Source organism: Equus przewalskii, chromosome 15 (genome assembly GCF_037783145.1).
Source record: "Equus przewalskii isolate Varuska chromosome 15, EquPr2, whole genome shotgun sequence".
In the NCBI taxonomy this organism is placed as follows: Eukaryota; Metazoa; Chordata; class Mammalia; order Perissodactyla; family Equidae; genus Equus; species Equus przewalskii.
The window spans coordinates 26,001,636-26,029,478 of NC_091845.1; positions in this window are offsets into that span (position 1 = coordinate 26,001,636).

Consider the following 27,843-nt stretch of genomic DNA (forward strand, 5'->3'; position numbering starts at 1 on the left):
TCCCTGGCTTAACCTTTTTGATGGCTTCCTGTGCTCTTGAGATAAGAACCCAAGTTCATTCTATAGCTTACAAGTCCCCTCATGATGAGGGCCCTCTCGCTTCCCAAGGCCCATCTCTCTCCCTCTCTCCAGCCTGCCCCCATTTCTCTGCTTCAGTCAAATGGAACAACTTTCAGCAATTCAATTCTCCCACCTTAAGGCCCTTACACATGGGATTTCTCTGCCTAAAATATCCTGCCCTTTCAAGTCCAAAGTTAGATTTTCCATCCTCTTAGGATGACTTCCGCCATGCCTATTCTAATTTCATGCCCCCTACCCTGTGATCTCTTACTTCTTTATGATTATCTTATCACTCAGTTAACTCTGTTATAATTATCCATTTGTTCACTTTCTCTACCAACCATGAATTCCTTGAGAACAGAAACTGTCTCTTGTTCACTGGTATATGTCAGGGCAGTGGCTGCCATACTGTGTACAGCACCAGTGGTACAAAGAATGATTTGAAGTGGTACACTGAGGCTCGCTTTTAAAGTTTTAAAAATTGTTCTGCATTTTTTATGTTTATCTTCTCTTTATAACAAGCAGTGTTTGTTTTATTTATTACGAACCACAGATGCACAGAACTGAATTGACTATTATCCTTGTTTCATTACGCAGTCATCATTGGTCCCTGCATGATGCACTGATATTTATTTTGCTAGTTATTTTATACCATAATAAGCATCGCCAAATTTGCCATGCAAAATAAAAGCTCAGATCTTCACAGTAGCCAACATCCACCCATATGGTGCACTGGTTCTGTTCTTCTGCCTCCTTCCACCTGACCCTGCACACCATGATTACCATTCTCTTGCTTTCTATTTAAATAGTTTTAGCCTATCTCTAAATTGCATTTACTTTTTAGTTTTTTAAGATTGTGGGAGATGTTTAATAATTCAATTGTTTTATAAGTTCTACTTTTTAATTATCTATAATCACATATAAAAACAGAGTAGAAGACTATATTTCCTTTTTTATTGAAATATAATTGACAGATAACATTATATTAGTTTCAGGTGTACAACATAAAAATTCAATATTTGTATATATTGTGAAATGATCACCACCATAAGTCTAATTAACATCTGTCACCATACATAGTTATAAATTTTTTTTCTTGTGACAAGTACTTTTAAGATCTACTCTCTTAGCAGTTTTCAAATACGTAATATAGTATTACTACCTATAGTCACCATGTTCTACATTCTAAATTATTTTCTTATGTTGGCCGTGTTTAACTTTATAAAAAGGATATCAGGTTTACACAATATTTGGGGACTTTTTTCACTTACTATCTTGTTGCTGAGAGGCATCCATATTGTCTGCTGTTGTAGTTCATTTAGTTTGACTGCTCTATTATAGTCCATTGATGACTATACCACACTTTAAGCATCCACTCACCCATTGATGGGCTCTTGGGTTGTCTCCAGGTTTTAGCTATTGTGCACAGTGGTGTTCTGAACATTCGAGTATGTACCTCCTGTTGGACACGCGCACGAATTTCACTGGGGTAAAACTGCTGGGTCACAGAATATGTGAATCTTTAACTCTTGGAGACAATGCCAAGCTAGGATTCAATGAGATGGCACCAATTTACACTCCTACCAATAATATATCTGAAACCCTATCGATCCACATCCTCTCCAATACTCCGTATTGTCAGCCTTCTTTACTTTGGCCACTCCCCTATCAGGAAAATGGTATTCCATGTGACCTTGATTTGTATTTCCCTGACCATGAATAATACTGAACATTTCTTCATGCATCTATTGTACATATGTGTTTTCTCTTCTGAAATGCTTATTCCTGTTTTCTACCCATTTTTCTCTTGGATTGTTTGTATTCTTATCGATCTTAACATATTTTGATGCCAATTGTTAGTAAATTATGTGTACTTATTGCAGAATATCTTATCGAAGTTGGTAACTTATCTTCGTAATATCTTTAAGGTGTACTAATTAATAAAAGTTCTTAAGATAACATGCATATGACATTCAACAACACCAAAGTAGGCTTCTGGATAACGTGGCAGGGAGTGAAATTACCCAGTTTCTTAAGTCATGAAGTGGGTTGGGGCAGAGGCTTTGCTCTGTATTTGAGCTGTTTTTGAACTACAACCTACTGCTGTCCACACTTCCATTAGGTGTCGGGCACATCATAGACACTCAGCCACAACTTGCTGGAATGAACTAAAATACTCTGTGGAAATGGGCACACTGAGAAGAACATTCATTCTCCAAGTTGTTTAAACAGATGGTTTGTTTTTAAAAGACAAAAAAAAAATTGTAAAAGAAACTAAAGAATAGGATTGATCTTCATTTGATCCTCGTGGTGTTGGGGAAACGGTATTTTTGGCAGACTATGTCATGTGGTTAGACTGGGCAATTTTCCCCTTCTCTAAGACTATAATTGGAGATGCCTTGGTATACGTATTTTTTACTGACTCATCTAAAAGAGACTTTTGCATACATTGTGAAAATTCTCTTTGGAGCTAAAGAAAGGAAAGAAATAAGAATTAAATACTACTTCTTCTTAAAAGCCATCCCTGATCTCAAGTCCCCCCACCCAAATGGACCTATCTCTTTTTCTTCTCCATTTCTTAGGTTTCACATGGGCACAAAGCAGGACATACCAACAAAGGCCATTTTGATGTGGAATCATAATATAAAAATGCTGATTTGTAATCTTATTTTTACCAAAAATATGGGGCCAACCAAACTCTCAGAGGCTCTTTCTGTGACGACCACTCACCCCATAGCCAGCAATCCCACCCACTTCCCATGAGGGCCAAGGCAGAGGCAGGAATAAGTTAGGTCTGAGGGATGGGGTGAGGATGTCTGTTTTATACCTTACCTGTAGTATTTCTCAATATGAAAGTCCAGCAGTGTTTTTTAACTTTAAAGTATATTATACTATATGTCATAATACAAAAGATTTCATATTCACATATACATATGTAGTATAAGGAATATTGTTACACACACCCTGTTTACCCATGGTTCAGCCTAACATAACAGAATTTTACCAGTCCTACTGCAACTCCCATATCAATCCCTCTCTCTTCATTTATTATTTATTCAAAAATATTTATTTTGGGGCTGGCCTCATGGCCAAGGGGTTACAGTTCTTCTTGCTCTGCTTTGGCAGCCTGAGTTCACAGGTTCAGATCCCAGGCATGGATCCACACCAGTCATCAGCCATGCTGTGGAGGCATGCTACACACAAAAAATAGATGAAGATGGGCACAGATGTTAGCCCAGGGCTAATCTTCCTCAAGCAAAAAAAAAAAAAAGAGGAAGCTTGGCAATGGATGTTAGCTCAAGGTGAATCTTCTTCACCAAAAAAAAAAATTATTTGAATGATTATTATGTGTCAAGCACTGTTCTAGGTACTGCAAAATAGTAAGATAAAAAAACAGACAAGAAGCCCTGACTCATGAAGCTTAAATTTTATAAAAGGAAACAACTATTTTGAATTTTGGGTTCATTAGTCTCTTTTCCCTCCTCATAGTTTTACTATATATATAGATACATATATGAATCTCCAACTAATATATTAATTAACTATCTTCTAAGCCTTGCTTTTTTCACTTAAAATTTTTGTGCATGAATGCTGGTTCATTCATTTTCACTATCTGTGGCCTTCTATTATGTGAATACTTCACAGTGTATCATTTTCCTCTTTATGGATATTTGGATTGTCTTTAGATTTTTGCTATTACAAACAAAGCTACTTGAAACAGCATCATACAGCATATATTTTTTGTGTCTGGATTCTTTTGCTTAACATTATGCTTGTGAGATTAATTTCTGTTGCTGTGTGTAGCAGTAATACGTTGCTGTTCATTGGTGTATCGTTTTCCACTGGATGTATATATCCAATTTACTTATAACTCTGTATTTCAACATTTGAGTTATTTCTAGTATTTGTTTAATGCCATGTTTCCCTGACATATTTGAAGCATATATTTGTGTTGGGTATTGCTGGGTCTTAAGATATGCATATGCCCAATTTTAGTAGATCCTGCCAACCAATTGTCTGAAGCAGTTATACAATTTTTACTCTTGCAGTAATGTATGAAAGTAACCATTCTGGTGGCATTGTGATTTTAATTTCCCTTTACCTGACGATTAATGAAAGTGAGTGCTTTTACAAGAGTTTGTTGGTTCCTTAATATCATATTTTATGAAATACCAGTTTAACACTTTTTCCCATTTTTTTCTATTTCTTATTGATTTGAAGAAAATATATACATAAGTACTCCCAAACATATAAATGATAGAACCACTGGTACACCATTAAATAGAAGTGATAATAACAGGCAAACTTGTCTCACTCCCAATCTCAGAGATAAATATTCAACATTTCACTTAAATAGGACATTATTATAGCTTTAAAAACATGATTTATCAGATAAAGGAAGTTCATTTCCATTCCTACTTTACAAAGTTTTATCATGAAAGCATGTTGAATTTATCAAGTGCTTTTTTGTAACTATTGAGGTAATCATGTGAATTTTCTCCTTTATTCTATTAATATGGTTAGTTGCACTGACTGATGTTTGAATGTTAACACAACCATGCATCCACTCCTAGAATAAATTCAGCTATACTGTAGTGTAGTACCCTTTCTAAATATTGTTGGATTCAGTATGCTAATATTTTGCTTAGAATTTTTTTAAATCTATTTTCATGGGAAAGATTGGCCTACGGGTTTACTTTCTTATAATATCCTTGCCAGTTTTTGGTATTAAGGTTTTGCTGGCCTCAAAAACACACTGGAAAATGATACCTGTTCATTCTAGATAGTTTCTTTGGATCCATCTCCCCCTTCACTATTCTCTCTTCACCTGTGTCTAATCAATTAAGCCCACTGATTGAGTTCTTAAGTTCAGTTATTGTACTTTTAAATTCTCAAGTTCCCAATTGATCCCATTATATAATATTCAGTTTTCCATCAAAATTCTCCATCTCATTATTTAATATTTTCACATATTATTCTTAATTATTTTAATACCTACATCTATTAACAAAAATATCTGGATATCTTCTGGGTCTGTTTCTACTATTTATTATTTTCTATTAGACATTAGTTAATTCTTACCTTTTTGTGCATCTCATTATTTTTGTTTGAATGCTACACATTGATTTGAAAAACTGTAGAAATTGAAGTTCTCAACTGTTCCTTTAATATTGTCCAATTCCTTGAGGAGAAAGGCAGGTCAGGTTACAAGCCCACCTCTTTGGGATTCTACCTTCCCTCCAATCCTAGAATTGCAAGTTCTTACTGTATTAGTATTATCAGTCAATGCTTTCAAAGAGAGGTAAAAAAATATTTTGCCAAGCTTGTCTAGTTTTGTCAGAGGAAGAATTTGTCTGAAATAAGCTAGTGTGCTATTGCCAGAAGTAGCACTGTCTATCTTATCGGATTTTAATTTGTATTTTCCATATTTCAATGAGTTGAGCATTTTTAGAAGCTTATCAGCCACTATTGTTTTCACGTATGCAAAGTTTTCTATTTAATTATTAGTTTTGTCTTATTGATCTGAAGTTCTTTATATCATTTAGATTTTTATCCTTGCTATGTATATTTAAGTTATTTCTCTCTGATTACAGTTTGTCTTTTCATTCTTTATTTATTTTGATGGATTCATGTATTATTTTCAATGTGGTCATATTCATTAACCTTTTCCATTTTGGTTTGTGCCTTTTTTCTTATTTAGGAACTCCTTTCCTATCTCAGTGTCATAAAGATAACCTCCTATATTTTACCCTAATTGTTTTAAAGTTTTTCTTTTAACTTTTGTCTTTAATCCATCTGCAGTTCATGTTTGTGTGTGTGGTGAAGTAGGGATTCAATTTCATTTTTTTCCATATGGATAAGAAGTTGTCCCAGAACCATTTACTGAAATGAGGAACTGACTCCATATAAAAAGCACTTTAATTTCAGAACATTGTTTCAGGAAACTATGCTCCAAGTATGGGAGGTCCTCATTATCACAGTATTCATGATCTGTGTCCCCCAAAGAAACAACCTCTTTAAAAGCTAGTCCTCCCTCAAACAAACTGTTGACTGATTTTAGCTTCTCTCCCTTCGTCGTGTCAACAGTATTTACTAATCAATGTCTCAGGTTGTTAGCTGTTTTAAAATTCCCAAAATACAAGGCAAAAACAATGCAAATTGATGGCAAAGTAAAATTACAAATCTTGCAAAGGAGGTTGCATCTTACCATCTGAGCATAATTGCTCTAATCATCCCCAAAGGCAATGACAGATGGTCATATGGCAGAATTGGACCAGTTAGTAACAAAAGAACAGAACATCAGCAGGTGAGATGACACTATAGATGACTCAAAAAGAAAATGACTTCAACATCAAAATTTAAGAGCAATCCTCTAGAAACATGTACAAAGACCTTGTGTATTTTTGCAAACTGATCTTTATGATCATGATGCAAAAGTAAAATTAACAATGTCTTATAGCTCAATTTTCTTTCTTTCTTTCTTTCTATTTTTGTTTTGAGGAAGATTGGCCCTGAGCTAACATCTGTTGCCAATCTTCCTCTTTTTATTCTCCCCAAAGCCCCAGTACATAGTTGTATATCCTAGTTGTAAGTCATTCCAATTTTTCTGTGTGGGAAGCCACCACAGCATGGCTTGATGAGCGGTGTGTAGGTCTGCGCCCATGATCCAAACCGGTGAACCCCAGGCCACTGAAGTGGAGTGTGCACACTTAACCACTTGGCCATGGGGCCAGCCACAATTTTTTAAAGTAGAATTATATACACATACACATACAAATAACAGCACTTGATTCTTTGATTGTTCTGAGACTATGTCACAGTTGGAATTATGACCTAAATTCTCTTAAACATAAAATAAGACTGGTTTGTAAGTTATGTTGTATTTTTCAAGACAAATTCCCAATCAAAGCTTCTTCACTGCTATTTCGTATAAAACTCTGATGATTTAAGATTATGAACAATAAAAGGGATGGGGAGAGTAGGGAGGCTTCAAGTCTAATATTTGACACAAACCCACTTCTCAATGGACTTATTTCACAGGACAAGTTTAAACGGTCATGAGGGCCAGTAGTAGGGTGAGGTAACTGAGGCGCACAGGGCAAAAAATCTGAGACAGCATTCACTCTTGGGATTGGACAAGTGCAAACACTGATCTGATTTCTATCACCAGGCATTAGTTTTGCCAATTCTTGGACTGGAAAGAAATCACACAGCATGTTCTCTTTCGTGTCTGGTTTCTTTCACTCAGCATGCTTTTGTATGTATCAGTAATTCATTTCCCTTTATTGCTCAGTATTCTGTTTTATAAATTTTCATTTTATAATATATGATATTTTATAAATATACTATTTTATATTTTATAATAAACCTCTTTATATAACATTATATAAAGATACCACACTGTATTTATCCATTCATCTATTGATGGGCATTTGAACTGTTTCTAGTTGTTGCCTGTTATGAATAAAGCCATTGTGACATTAGTGTCCAATTCCTTTTGTGGACATATATTTTCATTTCTCTTGGGTAAATGCCTAGGAGGGAAAATACTGGGTAAGATGGTAGGTGTTTGTTTAACTTGATAAAAACTGCCAAAATGTTTTCCAAAAAACTTGTACCATCTTATGCAACTATCTGCAATGCATGAGAGTGCCAGCTGTTCCATATCCTCGCCAATACTTGCTATTGTTAGTCACTTTAATTTTAGACATTCCATTGCTGTGAAGTGGTATCTCATTGTGTTTTAATGTGCATCCCCCTGAAGAAGAATATGATGTTGAGTATCTTGTCATGTGTTTATTAGCTACATATCTTCTTTTATAAAATGCTTTTTCAAGTCTTTAGCCTGTTTTTTAACTGAATTGTTTGTCATCTTATTATTGAGTTTAAGAGTTCTGTATATATTCTGGATTATATATTCTAGACACAAGAGCTCTGTCAGAGTCATGTATTGATAATATTTTTCCCCAAACTATGGCTCACCTTTTGCTTTTCCCATTGGTGCCCTTCGAAAGGCAAAAAGTTTTAATTTGATAAAGTCCAATTTATAATTTTTTCTTTTATGTTTAGTCTAAGAAATCTTTGCCTACACCAAAGTTACAAAAATTTTCTTCATTTTATTCTAAAAATATTGTAGTTTTGGCTTTTACATTTAAACCTAGGATCTATTTTGAATTAATTTTGGTTTATGGCATGAAGTAGGCATCAAAACTCATTTTTTAATATGAATGTCCAGTTGTTCCCACATCACTTATTAAAAACAACTTTGTTTTCCCACTTAATTACTTTAGAACCTTTCCAAAATTCAACTGGCCATAGGTGTGTGGGTCTATTTCTAGACTCTTCTGTTTCATTGTTCTATATGTCGATACTTTTGTCAATACCACATTGTTATGATTACTGGAGCTTTCTAATAAGACTTGAAATCAGGTAGTGTAACTCTCCCAAATTTGTTCCTTTTCAAAATTGTTTTGCTTATTCTTGGTCATTTGCATTTCCATATAAATTCTAAAATCAACTTGTCAATTTCTACAGAAACATTTGCTGGGATTTTGACAAGGAGACCATTAAATCTATAAACAAATATGATAGAACTGACATTTTAACAATACTGAGTCTGCCAATCCATGAACATGATACATCTCACGAAATCTTTTCAATTTCTCTCACCAGTGTTCAGTAGTTTTCAGTGTAGAGAACTTGCACATCTTTCATTAAGTTTATTCTTAGATATTGAAATTGTTTTTGAGACTATCAATTTATCTTTTTTTAATAACTTTTTTATTTTGGAAGAGTTTCTATAAACCCAACATCCAGTTTCCCGTATTATTAGTATTATATTTTAGTATGGTACATCTCGTCACAATTAGTGAACCAAGATTGATACATCATTATTAACTAAAATCCATACTTTATTCAGAGTTCCTTAGTTTTTCCCTGGTGTCTGTTTTTTGTTCCAGGATCTCATCCTGGATACCGTATCACATTTGGTTGTCACGACTCCTTAGGCTCTTCTTGACCTTGATAGCATCAATTTACTTTTTACTATGTTCATGATATTATGTTTTCTTTCTCCAAAATGGTAGACATATTAGATATTCACATACAAAAGAGTGAGATTTTACCCCTACTTCACACCATGTACAAAAAATAACTCCAAATGTATCAATGACCTAAATACAAGAGCTAAAACCGTAAAATTCTTAGAAGAAAACGTAGGGATAAATCTTCATGACCTTCAATTTGGGTATGGATTCTTAGACATGACATAGCAACAAAAGAAAAAGTAGATAAACAGGACTACCTTAAAATTAGAAACTTTTGTGCATCAAAGGACATTACCAAGAAAGAGAAAAGATAACCTAGAGAATGGGATAAAATACTTGCAAATTATCTTGCAAATGGGATAAAATACTAGCAAACAAAATATTGTATCTCATAAGGGTCTAGTATCTATTATATATAAAGAACTCTTACAATCCAATAACAAAAAGACACACAAACTAATTTAAAAATAGCCAAAAGATTTAAACAGACATTTCTCCAAAGAAGATACAACCAAAGAAGAAGAAATGGCTAACAAGCACACAAAAAGATGCTCTACATTAGTGGTCATGAGGGAAACGCAAACCAAATCCATAATGAGACACCATTTCACACCATTGTGATGGCTGTAATGAAATATATGGAAACTAACAAGGGTTGGCAAGGATGTGGAGAAACTGAAACCCTCCTGCGTTGTTGGTGGGAATGGAAAGTGGTTCAGCCAGTTTGGAAAACAGTTTGGCAGTTCCTCAAAAAGTTACACATAGAATTACTCTATGATCCAGCAATTCCACTCCTAGGTATATACGCCCCCAAACTGCAAACAAGTACATGTACATACACGTCCATAGCAGCACTATTCACAAGAGCCAAAAGGTAGAAACAGCCCAAATGTCCATCACCAGATGAACGGATAAACAAAATGTGATATACACATACAACGGAATGTTATTCAGCCTTAAAAAAGAAGGGAGTGTCACATGTGCTATAACAGAGGTGAACCTTGAAAACATATGCTAAGTGAAAAAGACCAGACACAAAAGGTCACGTATTGTATGACTCCATTTCTATGAAAAATCCGTAGAGATAGAACACAGATCAGTGGTTATGAGAGGTAGGGTTCAGGAAGGTGGGGAGCAACTGCTTAACAGCCATAATTTTCCTTTCGGGTGATGGAAATGTTTGGGACTAAACGGAGGTGGTGCTTGCACAGCATTATGAATGTGCTAAATGCCTCTTAATTTTTCACTTTTAAATGACTAATTTTATGTTATATGAATTTCACCTCAATTTTAAAAATTAGAGACTTAAAAAATGGTAGGGATCTTTAGTCACGGCTGTATCTCCAGCTGCTTTAAGAGTGCCTGCATTGCAGTAGTGCTCAAGAAAAAAAAAAATGTCATTGAATACATGAAAAAACAGCACCTCTCTCAAGCCCAGGAACTGTCTTTCATAGCTGTACTAGAAAATATGTACACATTTGCCTCCAAAAAGAATTTCTGAAGCCAGACATGGCTATAGTAGATATTTACCAGCCACAATTTCCCCAAAAGATAGAAGGTACGCCCAGATCCTAGAAAGCAACATTCCCCATCATCTGTCATCCTTATGTATTTATTGTTTTTTTTTTCTTTGAGGAAGATTAGCCCTGAGCTAACATCTGCTGCCAGTCCTCCTCTTTTTGCTGAGGAAGATTGGCCCTGAGCTAACAACTGTGCCCTTCTTCCTCCATTTTATGTATGGGTCGCCTGTCACAGCATGGCTTGATAAGCAATGTGTAGGTCCACGCCTGGGATCCAAATCGGCAAACCTTGGGCACCAAAGCAGAGTGCATGGCACTTTGCTTAACCACTATGCCACTCGGTTGGCTCCCATCCTTATTTTTTCTATAAAGCTGAAATTGCTGACTGTGGTTAACCAAGACCCCTGACATCCCATGCCTCCCTACCCCACCCCAGCAAGAGTAAACTTTATCCACTGTATTTACCTGACTATTTACTATAAAAAACACTATGTGCAGGGGCCAGCCCCGTGGCCGAGTGGTTAAGTTTGCGCACTCTGCTTCAGTGGCCCAGGGTTTTGCTGGTTCAAACCCTGGGCGCGGACATGGCACCACTCATCAAGCCATGCTGAGGCAGCATCCCACGTGCCACAACTGGAAGGACCCACAACTAAAAAATACACAACTATGTACTGGGGGGCTTTGGAAGAAAAAGGAAAAATAAAATCTTTAAAAAAAAAAAACAAAACCAAAAAATGCTATGTGCAGCAAAGCTGAGCTGCTATGCAAGTCACTAAGAGTGCCGTAAATTAACTATGCCAAGAACTTCATGAATAAAATAAAGCAGAACACAGCAAGATGGTTATTCAAAATATGTAGAGAGAAAAACAGCAGGAATCTTAATTTGCCTCCATTCTTTTTCGGTTGTTCAGTATTTATGATGTATCGGGGACTCTAAACGATACTTAACGCATCACATAACTGAATTTTCACCCTGGTATTCCTATTTTTAGATAAGGAAATGAAGGCTCATAGAAGTGATGTAAGTACCCTAGGGTCACGCAAGAAGAGGCAGAGCAAGTATCTGAACTTAGACACTCGAACACTGATGTTGGCTTCACTCAGTTTTTCGCCAGTGTGCGTCTTCACAAGGAGGAGCTCATGGTAACTTGCAGCCCCACTGCTCTCCTGTTGGTTCCTTGATCAGACTGAAAAAGACTTCAAGTTTAAACAAATCTCAGGGAAGGTCTATGATTACATTAGCGTGGGTCACATGTCAACCTCCAGGCCAGGAGTCAGTGTACCAAGATTGGATACTCTCATTTTCCAAAAGCAAGGGGGGACATTTCCCCAAAAACGAAAACATTCTACCATCTACATGAGTTTCAGGTCACGGTTTAAAACACATGTGCAAAATAACGTCAGCCATTAAAAACACAATACAATAAGCATAGAAGAGAGGTAGTCAGTCTGTTGGTCAATACTTGGGTAATGAGCGGGGCTCCAGTCTCTGGCAGGCAACAGGACGGAATGGACTAAAAGTCAGGATGTGTTGGTTCTAAGTCCCAGCTCAGCCACTTTCTCTCCCTCTCTGCATTCTCAGGTAAGACCAACCTGAGTCTTGATTTTCTACCTATAAAAGTAACAATTGTGATAAATAGTTCCCAAAGGCCTTTCCAGTTCTAGGTAGCTATGATTTTCTCAGTCTAACTTCAAATTTGGGAGAAAAATTCCTAGATAGCCATGTATGGGCAAAGAGAAGCATTTTATTGCTGTCTCAATCCAAATACCTCTTTTCTAATCTTTGTTTGGCCTTGCAGTGCTGGTTTTACTTCTAGGACCATAAATCCTCTAGTTTTAAGGTCTGATTTTCACAGTGATCGCAAGGAGCGTGTATATTCCATGCAATGCCCCGCTTACGCCAGCCAGAACTTAACAGAGGGAAAATGAAACACTGAGTCATTGCTCAGTGAATTGAATCTGTTTAATGGAAACCACAACAAAAACACAACTTTTAGCTTTTTCTGGGTCAACACAACTTTAAAGTAGTAGAAATTTGGTGATTTTCAGTTTCGTTTGATTGGTGTAGATGGAAGTTTCTTAACCTTTTATAACTCATGCCCCCCTTGATGGACCTCAATATGCCACACCAACCCCCAGAGTTTCTGAAATACACCCTTGGTTGGGGGCAAGACTAACCTCTTTCTCCCTCTCACCATTAAGAGTCACCTGAAACTCAGAATATACACTCTATCTTCTGGATATGACCTCATGGCAACACTTGTCAAACTACTTTTCCTCAACTGTATTCTAAAAATTGTAAGTTGTTTTATAATTTTCAACTATTAAATTAGAATATTGACTATGCTTTTTTTTTTCAATTGACTATGCTTTTATAAGCTTCCCATTCACTCCATCATCCTACCATGCAGGAGAGGTTCTGATACGCCCCCCCAGGAAGGAACGCCCTGTAGTTGAGGACCGCAAGTAGAGCACACTTACTGATAACCCTCACTTCTTGCAGGCTCTACTTTTTTGATGATATGATATCTTTGTGTAACTTCCTCAAGGTCGTTTCTGAACCTCAATTCCATCATGTGTAAAAGACACACAGCGAAACTTCATAAGGTCGTTAGGAAAATTCCTGAGATCTTTTATGGAAAGTGCTTGGCACAGTGCCTAACATACGAAGTGCTAATGAACGTTCGACAGTGGCAGTCAGGGCTGCTGGATTCAGTCATATAGGATGTGTACTGCACAACTCCGTAAACTGCCAACTAAACTACGATGTGAAAGACAGCCCCTGGAATTATGATATGTAGGAACAACAGATAGACACAAATATATATGTATATAGATCATATAATATACATAAAATATTATACATCTGTAGCTATCTATCTATTCCCAATGAACCCGGTAAATTGCCCAAGCGCAGAGTGTCTGATTTACCACCACGCCTTCTCTGCTCCTGCTGTGTAGTGTCATCAGCACAGCCAGGAAGTCCCAGGCAGCCAAGTATGCAGTATCAGGCCAGCAGGATCAAATCCAAACGGTCTCCCAAGCCAGCTCTTGAAAAGGAACAGTGTTTGTGACCCAAAATGAAGGGGAGCATAGAACTGAAGCGTTCAAGAAGGGCCATGTGAGGTCTTCTGCAAACTTTCCAGGCTCCCAAGAAAAGCTTTATGTCATTTTAAATATTGGTTGTTTAGATTGGGATTACCCTGAGAGCAAGATGCTGCTGTGACTGTAGAGACCAATGCCCAGAGCAGAGCAGCTCTATCTGTTTGTTTGGACTTGAAGCAAATGCCTGCCCTGCAGCCTGGGGGCTGTAAGAGTTTCGTAACCGGGAGATGCTTCAGTTCATGCCAGAGATGTGTGACCGCGAAAACAATTTGAAAAGACGGAACAAGTTGAGGAAGTAGAGTCTGGAGAACTTTCAATCCATCACAGGCTCCCTAACCATGTGGTTTATGGCATGAAACACTCAAGGCAGAATGTGACATTAAAGAAAATAAAGGGGGTCTGTGACAAAATAATAGTGTGGAGGATTCTAATTTGGCTACCTAGTTAGAGAAGATCAAATACCTCCCAGTAGTGGGAAGTGTATTTCCCAGATGATCACTCTGTGCCCAAAGTGACCTCAGGTGAAATGACACTGTCACTTCTCTTTCCTACTCGCCTAATTTGTTGCTACCCAACAAATTGACAAGGCTGGCCTTTCTCAGCAGGAAATTCCTAAACCATGCAATTCCATTTCAAAGGACATTTATTGTTTACCTACTATGTGCTAGGTAAAGGGGTGGGAAGAGGACAAAAGTAAAAAGTCGATCCTCCCTCAAGAAGCACACCGTCCAGTCAGAAAACGAGCAGAAAAGGGAATGATTGCAAAATGAGAACTATATACTCTAGGCGTGATGCTAACACGGCCCTGCAGAGTGATTGGCGATAAGAGCAAAAGAGAAAATAAAACACAAATGACCAATTTATAGTTATATGAAATTTAGACCGAAGAACCTAATGATATCAAGAAATTTTGGATTAAAGCAGAATCCTATTTGTTCAGAGAAAAGATATTCGAGGCATTTCCAAGGGAGATGTTCATCAGCCGTTTTAAAAGAAATTGTGTTTTTCACTTGCAAAATAGCAATTTACATCTATGGAGTGAAATCACTTTGCCTCACTCATTGCATCCATGATTAATTAATTGATGAATTAGAAAATCACACTTTACTGGGATCTAATTTATTTAGTAAGATCAGTTTACTTGGGAGGAAATGTCTCCAAATGGAACCTTTTAAAAAACCTTTCCCCCAATCTTATTCTCTAACCACTCAATCCTTTCATCCTTCAAAAATAATCACCAGTTCCGAGTGAGAATAGCAAAAATGGCTGAATTTGGACCTGAGTAAATGAAAGGTTTTCCTCTTAGTTTAATAAGCCTGCCATATTTTAAATGATCTAGTTGAAAAGGCAAAATTGGAAATTTAAAAATAAATCTACCAATTCCAGGTTTGGATAAGGAACTGAAACCACAGCTCCTTTGTGCCCCCAGGACATTCATTGATTTGGCCTGTTTTGTAGACCATCTGTTATTCTCAACTGTGATCCCCTGAGAAGTCTGGGAATAGTTTTCCAGATACTCTCAAAGCTTGCCTCCTTTTGGTGGAGAGACTAGCAGAACCCAGTTCCTTCCCTGTGAACTAAATTTTGTACTCTGTGATCTGAAGAGACCAGAGGGAACCTCAGGAAATCAAACCATCATCCGGCCAGGTTAAATAAAAATGATTACCATTTACCAAGTACCTACTGTAGGCCAATTAGTTTTACTCATTTAGTCCTCGAAGTAAAGCTGTGTGGGAGTATGATTGAGCCCATTTTGCAGATGAAGACACTAACTTACACAAAGGCAGATGGCTAATAAATGGCAGAGGAGGACTGAAAAGCATGTCTGCTAACTTCATGGAATCATAATTAAGTAGGTGAAAGCAACAGCATTTAGATCCAGGTCTTTCTCACCCCAAAGCCTGGTCCCTGAAGGAAATAAACCCCTCAGCTGCATCGAGTCCCTTCGAGATGCTACTTAATATAAAATATTTGCTTATAACAAAACTCCTCTGTTATGGGGTAGTGAAGACTCTCCACTTACACCTACAGGGTATCCATTAATGTACAAGGTCGTATGCTGGGAAATATGGGCTACAGAGATGGGGGCTCCATGGCTCATAAGCTAGTCAAGAAATGAAATAATCACCATCCAGTGACTGTCTATTCACATACACATACATCAGAGATAGGGTATATTCATTCATTTATTCATTCAACAAATATTCATTGAGCACTACTTTTTGAGCATCTAAGCCTGTGTTTACTCATCTGAAAAATAAGGACAATCATTCCCTTGCCTGCTTCCCCGGGCTGTTGCAAGGGTTCAGTTAAGGACTGTGTGAAATCATTTGGATGACTGTAAATTGCCCCACTGCCACACACTTACTACTGTGAGGCATCCCACACAGGGCTTCAGAACCTCCTGAGTTTGAATTCCACTGCTGGGTGACGTGTGCCCTCGCTATATAAACCCCATCTCTAAGTTAACCTGAGTGAATCCTTGTTCAACAACAAAAGTGCCTGATAAATTCTGTCATCATGGGGTGTATGGGCTCTGGACACACATAGAGCACCAAAAGCATCATTCCTAAGATGAAAAGTTCCCCAGGGTACAAAGAAAAGAGCATGCACTTGGACATCCAATAGACTAAATCCTGGCTCTGCCACTCACTGGCGTGAGACTTGGGGTATATCATTTAAACTCTCTGAATTTTGCTTTCTTCACCTATAAAATAGGTGTATTAACATCAGTCTCATAGAGTTGTCATAATAATCAAATAAGAATATGGATATTGAGCTCTGGTGTATTGGAACTGCTCAATAAGTCATGTTAATAGTAAGTTAGAAAAGCATGGCTCCTGACATTAAGAAAATACAATTCTATTTCAGTTTTTCACTATCTCTTTAAACTTCAATCAGTGAAGGTAATCTTGGGAAAGCTGGAGAAAACGGACAGGGCATGGGTAGCTTTCATCACCTCTCACCTTCCCTGTCACCTTCTCTTCATTAACTGCTGTCTCATAGCAGGAAAGAAAGGCTTTTACTCGGCTGGGCAAGTCCTGGGATAGCAGAAAAGCAAAGTGTTGGCTATTCTAGATGGTCTCTTGTGACCCTTCCTCAAGCCGGAGGCCTCCAGTGGAGCACGTCCAACCACTTCTTACTGAGGTCCCCTCAGGCAGCCAAGAAGAGTCCATACCAGCCCTCTCTCATATGTCCCATATCTGATCCTTGGGAAATGCTCATGCCTCCATTCCCCAACACATTCTGGAAATACAGGCCCCAGCCAGCACAGCAGCACTCTCCCAGAGCTAGCACCAGAGCAGCTGGTTGACCCTTTTCTGGCCTTTGGTTTCCCTGGAAAGAGGAGGTCCCTGGGCCACAGTCCCCTTAGTCAGGATTTTTTAGGCCTGAATCAGACACTAGTCTCCCAAACACAGGAGACACATTTCAAAGTTCTCCAAGTGCCTCTCGAAACCTCTTTTCACCAAGCTTGTGGTTAGACTAGGGGTCGGCAAACTTCTATAAAGACCAAAATGATAAATATTTCAGGCTTTGCAGGCCAGTCTCTGTCCAACTCTCAATTCTCCTCTGGAGAGCCAAGCAGCCATAGATGATATGGAAATCAAGAGGCATGGCTATATTCAATAGTATTTTATTTATGGGCGCTGAAATTTGAATTACAGTTCATTTTCATATGTCACAAGATATTTTTTTATTTCCCCCCACATTTTACAAATGTAAAAACCATTCTGAGCTCATGGCTGTACAAAAACAGCCAGCAGGCCAGATCTAACCTATAGGCTGTGTTTTCCTGACCCCTGGGTTAGGTGGTCGTATCCCTCACCTCAGCCAAGAAAAAAAAAAAAGCAAAATAAGGAATCACACAGGATGCTTCAATTCTCACCCCAAAAACCTCTTCACCAATCTGTTCACACAATCCCACACTCCACACTCTGGCCTCTTTTTTCAAGGGCAGGGCTTGGGGTGGGGTGGAGGGCAGTCCATTAAGAGTGCTATATCAGTTTATTGGACATTTTCTTTAAAAATCTGTGCATGTGGATTTCTTACTTGGATCTGTCATTTTGACACCTCAATTGAAACTGAGACAGAAAGAGTCCTGTTCTAAAATCTCATTGCAATAGCCATTATTGTTATTCTCATCACCACTGCCTAGAATCTATGGTGAAGAGGCAAAGAAAGAAATATAGTCAAATGGAGAAAGTGGTGGCAAATTCTGCTTTCTTCTATTTCCACGCTAAAGTTCTTGACTCAAAGCCATCAGGAAGGAGCAAATTTATTCTATTTACCTATCTGGGCTTATCTTCTCTGTTCTAGAAGTATGTCTAAGGCGCACTTCTTTTCCCATTGTCCATTCAGTCATTCTTCTGAATGTTGGCTTTGGGGAATAATATGACATCTTTCAAGTTCTGACTTTGTCCACCGGAAAAGGACCCGGCACTAGGATCAACTGTCATAACTAAATTGTCCTAACTATTTATGGGGCCAAGATATTCCAACTTCATATGGACTCATTTTTGTATATTTCCAACAGCAAGTTGGTTTTAAGTCTATTTAAGCAGTTTATGTATAGACACTCCTGTGTGTCTATACTCCTGTGGAGGCCATTTTGCCAAGTGGACTATGTACCTCAACACCAAGCTTCTTTCAGCTTTGATCATATTTTAACCTTGGAGACTGTAGGATTTACACTAAGGAAAAGGAAAGCTGAACTTAAAAGGAAAATGATAAAGTCTGGGGTCTTTTAATCAATCTCTCTTTCCTTCTGGCAGCATTACTCTGTTGTAATAAAGCTGTAGTACATCAAACGGATAGGAACGTGCATCACATCAGGGGGGCAATTTCTGGGACACATTTTTATATGAATACTCATACTTTAGAGTCATGTAAGATCTGCCTTCTGACGAGTTCAGAGCACTGAGGAACGTGACCTCATTAATTTGCTCCACATCTCAGAGAGTTAGAAGGGGACAGAAATAATTTTTCTTCCATTTTGCAGTTGATGAAACTGAGGCCCAGAGAGGTTTTGATTGAAATAGTAACACACAGCAGGTAAGAGGAGGCCTCAAACAAGGTTTCACTTACTGACCTACGTACCCTTTCACCTAGATGACAGTGGATGTTCTTCAAAACAGGGCCTTAGAACAAGTTCTCATATGTAAATGTACTTAACACAAAATTTTTTTAAAACTTTACTAACATTCCAAACCTGTGAAGCAGTGACAGTATTTTCCAGATTAGCATCAGAATTTTCAGACTGAAAGAGACCTTAGAGATCATACAATTGTGCTCATTCATTTTACATTGGGGAAAATGAGGCCCAGAGGGAATAAAAGATGTTCCCAAGTTATACAGCTAATTGGAAGCAGAAAGACCAGGTCTCCTGACATTTTGTGACCTTTTCACTAGACTGAGGATGGCAAATACACTCCCTAATTTGGTGCCAGTAGCAGACATCAATAATCGATCACACTCTTTTCTGTCAATCATAGTCACAGTCTCACAGTCATTCCAAACATAATACTCCAGGTGGTCATAACTAATTACTTAAAGTTGACACTGGAAATAAAACCTGTTTGCCATCTGTGATATTAAAATACTGAATATAATTTTTAATGCTACTGATTATTGACAGGCACACAGTGTATACCAGGCATAGAACACACAGTATTTAATTGTAACTTCCCAAGGACTCAGTGAGGTTGGCACTGTTGGAGATACGGAGACTGATGTTCAGAGAGATTACATTATTTACTAAGGACACACAGCTAGTAGGTAGCAGACTGAAGATTTGAATCTAGGTCTTTAAAAAAATTCATATGTATATGTAGACAGATACACATACATATATGAATTTCACTTAAAGTTTCTCTACATCCCATATCACTCACTCCCTTTTCTATTATTTTGTAATAAAAATTGTATATATTTAAGGTGTACAGTACGACGATTTGATATACATATAGTAAAATGATTAGTCAAGCAAATTAACATACCATCCCTCAAAAAGCTACCATGTTTTGTGTGTGATGAATGCACCTGAGTCTATTCTCTTAGCATATTTCTATTGTTCAATACAGTATTAAGTACAGTCATCATGCCTCCACATTAGATCTCTGGACTTATTCATCCTACATAACCGCAAATTTATTTTTGACCAATATTTCCCCGGCCCCTCCCAGTCCCTAGTAACCATCATTCTACTCTCTGATTCCACGAGTTCGATGGGTTTTTTTTTTAGATTCCACATATAAGTGATATCATACAGCATTTGTCTTTCTCTGTCTGGCTTATTTCACTTAGCATAATATCCTCCCAATTCATCCATGTTGTTGAAAATGGCAGGATTTCCTTCCTTCTCATGGCTGCATAATATTTCATTGTATATATGCCATATTTTCTCTATCCATCCATTCATCAACAGATACTTGGATTGTTTCCATGTCTTGCTATTGTGATTAATGCTGCAACGAACATGGGAGTGCAGATATCTCTGAGACACTGATTTCATTTCCTTCCTATATATACCCATCAGTGGGATTGCTGGATCATTTGGTAGTTCCATTTTTAATTTTTTGAGGTATCCCCATACTGTTTTCCATAGTGGCTGCTCTGATATATATTCCCACCAAGAGTGCACGAGGGTTCCTTTTTCTCCACATCCTCGCCAACACTGGTTATCTTTTATTTTTTTAATAATAGTGATTCTAACAGGTGTGAGGTGATATCTCATTGTAGTTTTCATTTGCATTTCCCTGATGATTAGTGAAGTTGAGCACCTTTTCATATATCTGTAGGCCATTTGTATGTCTTCTTCCGAGAAATGTCTTTTCAGGTCCTTTGCCCTTTTTGAATTGGGTTATTTGTTTTTCAGCTGAGTTGTTTGAGTTTCTTATCTATTCTGGATGTACCATATGTATGGTTTGCAAATATGTTTTTATCATGTGTATGGTTTGCAAATATGCTCTCTCATTCCACAGGTTGTCTTTTCACTCTGTTGTTTCCTTTGCTGTGCAGAAGCTTTTTAGTTTGTTGTAATCCATTTGTCGGTTATTTTTGTTGTTGCTCGTGCTTTGGGGGTCATATCCAAAAAGTCATTCCCCAGGCCAATGTCACAGGGCTTTTTCCCTATGTTTTCTTTTAACAGTTTTATGGTTTCAGGTCTTACATTTAAGTTTTTAATCCATTTTGAGTTGATTTTTGTATAGGATGTGAGATAAGGGTCCAATTTCATTCTTCTGCATCATATCACATCCCTTTGAATACGATTTTTTTTATCATCTTCGGCCTATTTTTTACCCTTCAATTATCTTTACTATGGATAGGTGGATTTCTTTTTCCTCGCTGAATTTAACAGTAAAATCAGATGCTCCAAGTTCACTGAAGTAGAAAGGCAAAGCAATTCCCTATCTTTGCAGTCTCCCCTCAGTTGTAACTTGCTGCGGGTTAGGAATGGCCTTTTCCTGAAAGGCGTATTTGGTAGAACAAGTAAACCACCTTTTGTTAGGCATTTGCTGTGACCGTCCCCCACATCCCACCCATCACCGCATCCATTTCCAGACCCCTGACACAACTTCCTCTGCTTCCCCGTCCTTAAATGAACACGGACAAATTCAGCCCTGCTGTGTCTGGCATTTTAACTGGAGCTTGGCCAGGCCAAAATAAAGTATTCTAGCATTTTCTAGCAATTCACCAGCAAAAAGATTAAGAAGGATTTATAGCAATTTTCAGTTATATGTAAACGCCACCAGGGTAGCTTAAGAGGCTAGGCATGAATTCTAGAAGCTTTTGCTTTTATCTTGCTAAATCAAAAACCAAAACCAAAACAAAACAAAACAAAATAAAGACCCAAGAGAAGGGCAGGCTACACTGCTACCACTGCCTATATGGTTTCTTAGCTGTCTCTAAATTAGTTAATGGTCCACTCAAGTCTACAACGGTGAAGTTCAAGCAATATCATGCCAAAATGCCCTTTTCTGGACACAGAGATAAATGCACTGAGATGATTTTTCCTCATCCAATATGGCCAGCCTCTGGTGACCCAGCTTGGCTCCTAGATTAGAACCTGGGAATTTCCATTTATGCCTCACAACATTAGCACATGGCCTTAAGCCTGCTTACTAACAAGATGGACCCAGTTTTTAAACACCATTGGCCCCTCTCCATAGCTTCTATTTGAAGTCAAGAGAAATAAATGACCTCAAATGATCCTCTTGAAAGAATAAACTACATTTATCTTCCTGGTAAAGAAGATGAAAACAAACATCCTTAGTGTTTGCATATGGAGAGCCGAGATTCTAGTCCCACTAGAAGAAGCCAAACACTTGGCCTGTTTCTGGACTGTATTTGAACAGTTTCGTACTCCTGGTTGTACCTGGTTTCTTAGAAAGATAAACGGACTCCAGGCCCCCAAGGGTGTTGGCTGTGACTGCTTGCTTTGCCAAAGTAAAATGTAAGCTACTGAGAAGAGTTCACCCTAGCTGAAGGCGTAGGCTTCGTTGGTAAACAGTTTATTCTGCACCTTGTTAATACTGAGAGGTATTTAACGTAAACTCTGAATTATTCAAACCCTGTGCAGCGTTTAGAAACACAGCTGCACCTCCTGGTGTCATGTTGAAGTTCCCTTGTTTGGTCTCCATCAAAATCCTGTAGTGGTAATGTGTTGGAAAGAAAAGGTAAATCTTTCTTGATTTCATAATCTATATACAGCTGTGTTTGTAAGCACATGGTTGTTTGGGTAGGCGTATGCCCTTTGAGATTCTTTGGTTCAATTATGCGGCTGCCATCACTCAAGAAGCACTGAGTCCACACAGACAAACTGCAGGTGACATCTGATCAGCAGAGACGGCCAATCTAAATAATCAAAGTAGTTTATAATAAGTGCCATAGGAATCCTATACAGACAACGTATTAACACTTAAGAGTGAGAGCGATTCCGTCTGTCTGCCTTCAATGATGATGAAAGACTTCTCAGAGGATGTGGCATTGGAGGTGGATACTGGGTGGTATTTCACCAGGCAAAGATGACAGAACATTCCAGGCAGGACATTTTATAAGCAAGGCCTGATGTCTAACTGTATGTAATTCATATGCCTGCATCTCTATGTGCTCCTTCCTAGTTTTTTTCTGGCTTTGCTTTCTATACCTGAATATCCTTCCTACACTCTCACATCCTTCCTAAATCCTAATTATAAGAGCTCTGTCCTTGTGGGCAGCGGTCATATTTGTGTCCTCCATGACTTTTTACACACTATCCTTGTGCCTGGAGTATGGTGTGAGTTTAGTAAACATATATTGAATTAAAATTCAGTCCACAGTCTACTTCTCTTCCCTCCCTTTCCTTTCCATTCCCACCCTGTCTGTAAACTATCCATGTTTGCCTCCTATCTGCTGTCACTTGTCCCGGCTTATACATGAGAGGTGGTCCACCAACATTTGATGGAGGGATGGATGGAGCAACTTGGTGACACTGGTGGCAGGAACAGTGCCCACAGCTCTGTAAACATGCTTGCCTTGTTAAATCAAGTATTGCTGTATGCAGGGTGCTTGATTTTTGGAAGAGAATGACAATTCCTAGGCACAGCGTCGAACCTTCCTGTGCGTTGTCTGATTGAATCATCTCAACAACACTATGAAGTCAGGACCATCACCTTGTCATACTCTTAGTGAGAAAAGTCAGGCTCAGAGAGGGGCAATCACTTGCCCAAGGTTCACGGAGAGCATGCGCAAGGGACACGGGAATTGCCCCTCTACGCATCTCACTTCATATCCTGAGTTCTTAAGTCTGTTCCACAATGAAGCCATTATTTCATTCCATAGCAAACAACGAAGTACTAGCTAGACCTCTCCTTAGAGATACTGCCGACCCCCATGTAGTGTAGAGAAAGAGGCGCAGAAGAAAGGAGCTAGAGGGAAGGGGAACAGAGAACAAGCCTCAATCAAGGGCCCAAATAGGCTCACATATGCATTAATTTTCTCTGGACCATGATGTTCCTACTTGGATTGCTTCCCTACACTTGCAGCTGCTTAGTAAATAAAATAGTGCAGGAAATGCAAGTTCACTAAGTGAAATCGAAATGGGAAGGCAAAAGCTGCTGGGAATGTATTGGGGTCATCTCTGAAGGACTTAGTGATCTGCTATGTATGGTCATTCCCACCACTGCTTGCCAACTTCTGAGCGTATAATTGAGAACTGTCTATAAATACCTTCCCTCTCTCAGCTTCTAATAGGGCAGCGGTACTCCCAACAGTGCTGTGAAAACAGGCTTAGCGAATAACAAATTTTGGCCTCAAGTGTCAGCCAGGTATGCGGCCAACTTTGATTCCATCCCCTCTAAATGCCCATTTCTTGGAACCTGGACCATCTTCTATCTTCAGGAGAGGGTTCAACTCCATATTGGCTAATACCTCGGTTATCATTGAACACTTGGCAGGGATTATCATCAGAACCAGATAGCTGGATGGAAGGCCTGGCTTATAACTAAGAGGGAGAGAAGGAGAGACAGGAAGGTGCCACATTCCTGTCTGCATCAGGCTTTGCTGCCAAGGCCCGCCTGGAATTAGAAGCTCAGGTGTTTGACGTCTCTGGGGAGATGAGGATTTTAAAAGTCTCAGAGAAGTAATTTTCATGAATTTAAGTTTGGAAATTTTTTAGTAAATTTCAAATTTAGTAACTTTATAAGTGAAGGGACCAAAAATATGCCTCTAGCAAGAATGTTTTGCTCTTTCAAATAAAAAAGAGGAAATAAAGCCCAAAATACATTAAGGAATTATCTAATTCCAACTTGGAAATAGGAGATAGCTGTTAATTATTTTGTAAAGGTATATCTCACTTTCAGAAATAGAGAGTACATCTTTTTTCTCTTCTGCCTCCCTTTGACTTCTCCTACCCCAGGTCTGATCTATCTCTATCCTTTTCCGTGTCCCTTTCTTAGCATGACTATTAAAATTGCTTCTTAATGGTCTGACCTCCTTGCCCAGCAAAATCAATCCCTTGTATTTCTCTGCATCCCCAATAGCCTTGCTACATCATAATGCATAGAAAGGAAAGTCACTTTGAGAAAAGGGGAATGAGATTCCTTGCACTGGGCCCAGTTCTTCTTTACTATTAAGCAGTTTATCCAATTACTGCTACTCAAATTTCTGTCTGGAGGCTGAGGAGGCCAAGTGGCAAGTGGAGAAATGGCCTCCTAAGTTCCCACTTCCCCTGCTCCTTCTACATTATACTGCAGGAGAAGGTTGCCCTGAGAGGAGAAGGACCAGGTCATCACAGAATGGAGGACCAAGAGGTCATGTGGGCATCTTAAGGCAACCAGGACAAAGACTAGATGGTTTTGGACATTTACACTGGCTTGCTTCTAAGAGGCTAAATATGTTGAGAGGTAGTGGAGGGAAGGAGACGAAGCAGTCCTAGTTCAACCCATCTGCTACGCTACTGCAGAGTGAACTTCCAAAAAAGCATATCTGATCAGCTCCTCCCCTGCTTGAAACGTTCAAGGCTCCTCTTGACTTCTGAATAATTATAACGTGGCCACAGCCTACATCTCCGGTCTGGCCATTCTTGCAGTCCTGCACACCGTGTTGTGCCAAGACTCACCACGCTCTCTCTTATCTGCCTGTCTTGGCATAAAGAGTCCTTCTGCCTTGGCCTCCCCTGACTTCGCAGCCTTGCTTGTTAACTGCTAGGCATCCCTCATGTCTCAGCTCTGGGACTGCCTCAACCTGGGCTACCTCCCCAGATCCACCACCCTCATATCTGGGATAGGTACTATGGTCTATATCAGGGATCAGAAAACTTTCTCCAAACATCCAGATAGTAAATATTTTAGGCTACTCAATTCTACCATTGAAGCATGAAAGCCTAGACAAATGAGCAAGTCCATGTTCTAGTAAATCTTTATTGACCAAAGAGATGGTGGGTATATTTGGGCTGTAGTTCACCACCGCCTATATTCCCATAGTTTCTTAAGCTTTAGTCTATCAAGACCCTAATCAGAGACCATGAGAACCTTTGGGACAAGGACTAGATCTTTCATCTCTGCATCCCCAGTGCCTGACACAGAGCCTAAACCGTGGATGATGTACAATGACAGTTGAGAACATGCATGCGTTGATAAAGGAATGGGGAAGGTCCAGTTAATCAATCTTCTGTGACTCCCTCACTCTTCTACAATCAGTCTTTTTTCTGTAACACATGACATAAAATGTTCTCTGAAACACTAAAGTTGTCTTTGGATTATGAGGGGAATTACGAAGGGGGACTAGATTAGTTAGTTTGAAGCTTGTCTTTTTGTGTCCTCTGAAGGGGAAACAAGGACACGGGAAATTTCTTCCTTTCAAATCTTTAGGCCCTGAATAACTGGCTGTTCTAAAGATTCCAGATTATAACCGGTAAGCCTTCCAGCTCCCAGAATGCTGGCAGGATCTGTTGAGCATCATTCTCTGGGCCTGCACACTAGGGCCGTCAGCATCTGACCCCTTGAATATCTTGCTGAAACGCATTTCTGTCCACTGCATCCTGCTACATTTCCAGCAAGCCTGGACAGCAACTAGGCAAGCATTTCTGGTTGTTTCTCTAAAGCAGTGACAACTAGCTCTGGTGTTTGGACCTCCCTGGGTATCTCCAGGGACCTGACAGGGAGTGAGGGAATTCCCTTCCTGCCCCGAGAGTAAGTTCACAACCAAATGAATTGTAAAATGCTCTAATTCTTAACCCCCACCACCAGAACAAAAGCCATATCCTGCAGCTGTTTGCAGAGGTCGAGGGAAGGAGAAGAGAGACTGGCAAAAAGACAGTGAGCTTTTGTTCTTTCGTCCTGCCCACTCCACACCTCCTTTCTTCTAGTTGAAGTACCTTTGTTTCCTTGAGAATCTCCCCTCTCTCTCTTACTTCAGATGGTCTGGATGAGATTAGCCCAAGCACTATGATTCAGGCCCTGCCAGTCTGTGTTCTCTGTCTCCCTGGTGCTAGAAACTATCTCTGAGGGATGGGCCTCGGACCAGGTCAGGACAATCAGAACCACTCCTCCTACCTCTGATGGAAATCCTGGGAAGGCTTGGGTGAGCTGAGCAGATAATACATAAGCCACGAGCAACTGACATGTACTTTGTCAACAGAGTGGGATACAGAGCTGAGATACAGAGTTCGAATGAGTTTGCTTCGGCCTCTGATCCAGCCTTAACTGGTGCTTAATATCCACCCCCCCAGAAATTTTCAGAACTGTGAGCCAATAAACTCCCATTTTTGCAGGTCAGTTAAAGTCAGGTTCGCAGCTCTTGTGACTAAAAGAATCCTGACTAATAGAAGGAGCGTTTACACACTCAGACAAAATATCTAGGACAGACTGTTGTAACTTACAAAAGCTTGGTATTCCCCACTGCAGGAATGGGATTTTCCTCCATCAGTTTAGCTAGTACTTCATCCTGATACCTTCTCTTGTGATAAGCAGACATGTAGGTGATGACCCACTTCCTTGCACTGGGGGCTTTTTAGAGCCAAAGACAGACTGGAGACAATTTGAGTTCATGAATTTCAAAGCAGTAGGGTTGGCCTCCACTGATGGAGAGCATCTGTTTGTCAGTGGTGGATGTTTCCCTTTAAGGTCATCGAATAGTAAAGCTGGAAGAGACCTCAGACCATCGGGGCTGGCCTCCTCATTTGATAAAGGAGGAAACTGAGGCCCAAAGGGAGAATGTTTACTGAAGCTATATACCTGATTTAGTGGCTGAGCCAGCATTAGAATTCAGATCTCTTGCCTCTCATCCGTTTATCCACTGAGTCCCTGGCCCAACTGTTATAACGTGTCTTCTTTCTCCACTCATGAGGATATATGACAATTTCCTTGAAGAAAGAGAGAGCCTGTCACTGTGTGCTTAGAGAGGTGCCAAGTGAGCTGGAGAGAAACCCGGACTTGGAGTCAGAAGAGGTATGCCTGACCTTGGGCGACTCACTGATCCTTTGAAGACTCAGTTTCCTTATTTGGATGACGAAGGACAGAACAGCTCTTTTCATCTCACAGGGATGTTGTGACGATTAACTGATAAGATGTGTGCAAAAGTGCTTTATATATTGGAAATATGAGTCATGCATTCAACAAATTACTGGAGGCCTA